At 40.4% G+C, this 4,888-nt stretch overlaps 1 long non-coding RNA gene across 1 annotated transcript in view; it reads left to right on the forward strand.

Moving 5' to 3' along the window:
• LOC119275154 overlaps positions 1-3,033 on the forward strand; it is a 4,211-nt gene extending 1,178 nt beyond the window's left edge. The window contains exons 2-3 of the long non-coding RNA XR_005135526.1: positions 1,304-2,303; positions 2,606-3,033. This is a non-coding gene — a long non-coding RNA (uncharacterized LOC119275154). The remainder of the gene's footprint in view (positions 1-1,303; positions 2,304-2,605) is intronic.
• The last annotated feature ends 1,855 nt before the right edge of the window (positions 3,034-4,888 follow it).

Raw genomic sequence — 4,888 nt, forward strand, 5'->3', positions numbered from 1 at the left:
TCTATCAACTGGTGATGAACAGATTAATGTGTCCATGCATCTTGTTAGTTAGTAATATTAAGAAAATGAAGGTTGTTGCTGCCGTGAAAAGTTGATGGATGAGCTGCAGCGGATGGTCGATGATATGTGTTTGTAACATAGCCTTTGCACTCTCCTGGCATCAATTCTGTATGTAACCGTACTATGTCTGGCATAATTGGAGGACGAGGCAAGTCGATAAGTTGAGAAGGTCAACCGGTTGAAGCGAATCTCATTGTATAACCTGATAACTCTTTCACTTTGATTAGTGGAAGCAAGTAAGCTGTTGTTCTACGTACACGGAATGAAGGGTGAGGTGGACAAGCTCAAGCAGATCAATAGGTTTCTATATTATTCCACATATATGGGTTTGTGTGATGTTATTTTGGATTACTAAGATGTTTCATCTATAATGGAAATTATTGGCTATTAAAAATTAGTCTTGATTTACTATGACAATAGTTATTGGTTACAGCCATTAAAAAGACTGATTAGTTCTATCAGGTTATTTAAACTGCAACAAGGAATGAACATTACAGTTCTCTTTGATTTTTTTTTTATGTTTCCTCTTTTGTCTGATCTGAAATAATATGTCATGTCTATATATTCTACCCTACATCATCAGTTCCTTATACATTGCTCATAGGAGAATATTGTAATGGCACTTCATTAGTTGGTGGTAATAGACACAACTCCAGTCTTGCCATGTTAGTACAATTAATTTATTTCAATTCCAAACATGTATCATTTGTAGAAGATGTGCCACGAGTTAATGGACAGCTGGCCTTTGCAAGAGCATTGGGAGACATGAGCTGCTACTCGTACACACGTATTAGCTTTTGCACTGTCTAAATTAGTTTAATTTGAAACTTGGATGAAACAACCAAACAAACTTGATCTATCTTGATCATGTTAATTGAGCTATGCAGGGCACAATAAACATTCTGTTTTCTTATTTCTCTATTCCTCTTTATCGCTTTAGTTACACCAGTTTACTTTGTCATGTAATTTTTGTTCCATCATTATTGCAAAATATAGTTCAATCTGATCACATGGAGGAAAATGTCTTGAACCAATTGTTTGGTATCCACTAATGTGCAATTCAGTTGTAAGAAAATGTCTAATCTGAAGGTATGGATGGAGAGTTTGTTTGGCATAGAGTACACTGTGATATCTTTCTGTCGTGTTTCATCTGTCGAGCATGAATGTATGCGAAGTTCACTTTTATGTTGCACCTACTGTTAGATCTAGAGTATCACTGGCTGAATCTTTTGTTTGTGTTTAGTGTTGAAGCACAAAATAGAAGGGGGTGAATGAGAAGGCAATGGTTGACGGCAACCATGGGAGGAGGTCGGGGCATCGAACAGTATTGAGTTGGCGAATCCGGCGAGATGTGGTTCAAGCAAATGTTGATGGTGCGGCAATGAGAAGACCCTCTCTGTGAGCCATATCCCTCTCACTTGGCGTCTCGGTTTTTGTTTCTGGTGCTCCCTGTTTCTCTCCATTTTGGTGTTCGGTTCGTTGAAAACACCAGCTGCTAAGGTTCTTTAGACCGTTGTGAGAAAGCATCCATACTTCCATAGGAAAAATCTTGCACTTACCAAATAGCAGTCTCAAAGTAGAGAGTGCAAGGAATATTTGATCATTGGCCAGATGTGGTGATGTGCATCTGCTGAATGAACCGTCCGTCCGGTCACCTCTATTTTATTTTGTGCTGATTATTGGTGAGTTTCAAACTTCCAATTTGATAGATCCTGCAGAAGAAGAGCATGGAGAACATCTCCCTCTTCCTATATATCTCAAATTGGACTTACAGGTGATCGATCCATGGAGTTGTAGTGTTTGTCAAATTGCTTGCAAGGGTGATTAGGATTTTATAGGTCACTATTTGATTTCTGTCATAATATTTAAACTACTACTGATCTTCTAATATGTTATTTGTTATTTCTTTCAGCTATCAGCTGGTCAGTTTTAATGTGTTTTCGACATTACGAGCCTATCACTTTTGATGTGTTGGTATTAGAATGAAACGGAGTTGCCATTTAAGTTTGCATCTACACTCTAATATTTATGCTTTTGAAGTACATGTCATTGCACAACTATTGATATATGATTCATATAGAACTTGATGAATTGCAGAGTTATACTTTCACGATTTTATAAGATACTGAAACCAGTTCGCCTTCTTTTTGATGAGGAGGTTCTCTTAGAAAATCGGCACCTGAAGGTCACTATTTTAATTCCTATAATCAATGGCTACAAAATGCTTCTAGCTCTACAATGAGGTTGGTAATGCAACTTATGTCATTAGTACTATACTGGTTCTTTTAATTGAACAAAATATGTAACCAGTTTTTCAGTTTTAAATACCTTTTTCTTAGAACAATGCATCTATTACGTATACAATATGATGATAGAATTGACAATATTGTTGTATAGCTTATTGGAGTATAACATGCCCTATTGATTTTATTTATGAAAAATCCTGGTTCGTTGCATGGTCTTGTTATCATAACTCTGCTTCATCAAGTTTTATTCTGGATCAGGCTGCTTTGCACACCGCGTGAACTCTGCTTTGCACTTGCAGCGATCGTGCCATTTCTGGAAGCGGCAAGGGCGGTGGGTTGTGCCTTTGCCGGTGCATCGCTTGACGCTCCACCTGGATGGCGCTGGGCTGGGAGCTGCGGGAAATACGTGTATTGAGGACCACGGTGTGCGGGGCATGTGTCTGATGCTAGACGTGATGGTCGGGCACCAGACTGTCATCGGCAACTACAAACAACAGAACATGCGAGTCGTCTACAACCTTGACAGAGCCATGCTATCCTTTGTGTCGGCGCACTATAACTGTTCTGAACAAAGGAAGAACTTGTAGTATTGATCACGTGAAATATGCCAATGTGGCAGTGGTACTGAATTGAAGCAACGATTTCTTTGAATGAAATGTGAACTGGAATGTAGAGCTGACAAAAAGGGTTGCTGGATGGGCTACTATATTGCTCTGTGTTATTTACAGCTGTGATCTTGCATGTAGTATAGGAAAGAAAGTGGAATGGACGCCACCTATCTGGCACCGCTGAGTTTCCGCTCAGGAGGCGCACCACGGGTGCGCCCCAACCACCAGTTCATATTACTTGTCGCTATGAATCCCTCCGATTGGAGGGAGTACTATATTTACCTTCCTAATTCTTTGTCCTAATGAGATGAAAACAGCCTCCTTTACCACTCTAGGGGACGGGAGTATGCGTGTTGAATACAGCTAGGACAAAATGATCTACGATTGAATCCATAGCTATTTTTAGGATTTGGCAGGTGTGATGTACAAACTCATTTTAAGCTATTTTTAAGTGAATCAATTAGTTCAATATTAGAGAGCAATAATTTAATGCCCCTCTGTTGTCACAGTGGCACAAAAGAATGTACAGAGACGTTGATCGAAGTTTTATATGCAAAAAAGTACACATCGAGCAAAACCAAACACATTGCTTCGAGTCATCACACCCTAGTTTTCTTTTGCCTCGCTCAGGTTTTATTCTTACTCTAACTGAAAAAATGTTTCTATACCTCACACCCCAGTTTTCTTCCTCGTCGCATTGTTCTCCGCCTCTCTGCATATGCCGTGTTCACATCTTAAACCAGGAATCAAAACACGTGCCCATTTCATCACATCATTTCACGGGATCGTTACACGAGCAAAGCTACAAATTACATGTTGTCATTTGGAGTTTCAGGTCGCACTGAGACCAAAAGCCAAAAAAATTCACAAATTGCTTTATAACACAGATTTGTTCAAATTACAACCATATATGCATGCATCATGCCATCACAATCAACAACAACGACAAAGCCTTTCAGTCGCAAACAAGTTGGATAGTCTAGAGTTGAAACCCATAAGATATCGAAACAAAGTCATGATTTTGGCACATGGATAGCTAACTTACATGCACTCGTGTCCATGACTAAATCTTTGATGATATTTCGGTCCTTCAGATCTGGGGCTGTCTGATCAGCTTGCTCAGCTGCTCTCGGGCAATGTTAACGTTTCTTGAATTGTGTCGAAGTTGTCTCGGTTCTGTATTATTTTGTTGCACCTTTATTTGCACTGGCGGCGACCTTTGATACCCGGTGTATGTAATCTGTTGCTTGGTTGCATTTTATGATCACTGGTGGCGACCTTTGATGCCCAGTTGATGTAATATGCCACAATTTCTTTATTGTATAGTGTAGGTTTATTCTTAGTTATTATGCCGTAATTTATTTATTGTGTAGTGTAGGTTAATTCCTAGTTACTGTATATGCTATCCAAAAAGGTTGAAAGCTCTGATGGAGGCGAACGGGCCAAAACTAGCGACGCTAATGCGTTTGTATGTATAGGGGTCCATAATTGAGCCAGCCCGCAACATACTATAGTTGGGCCTTAGCGCGTACATGTGGTATGGGCCCTTCATAGACCCGATCGGCCCACTATCATTACATTGGCCCATAACTCTCACGGGCCATTGGCAGGCCCAGCTGTTTGTTCAGTCCATATAGCTTTCAGACCATTAACAGTCTGAATATATTGCCGTCCTGAATTGGCCCAGAAGACACCATGAGCCTTTAGCATGCCGAAAAGTTGATTGGGCCTTAATTTTGACGAGTACTGCACAAGCTCTTAGCAGGTCGAAATATACCTCGGGCCATTATTGGCCCAGTCATATGACGGGCCGTTAACAGGTAGAAATATACCTTAGGCCTTGGTTGGCCCGATCACATCATGGGCCTTTAACAGGCCGAAAGCTTACTCGAGCCTCCAACAGGCCAAAATATACCACAAGCCTTCAACAAGCCCAAAGTTAGGTTGGGCTGGAATGTTGCCACCGATGCCACG

Source organism: Triticum dicoccoides, chromosome 3B (genome assembly GCF_002162155.2).
Source record: "Triticum dicoccoides isolate Atlit2015 ecotype Zavitan chromosome 3B, WEW_v2.0, whole genome shotgun sequence".
Classification (NCBI taxonomy): Eukaryota; Viridiplantae; Streptophyta; class Magnoliopsida; order Poales; family Poaceae; genus Triticum; species Triticum dicoccoides.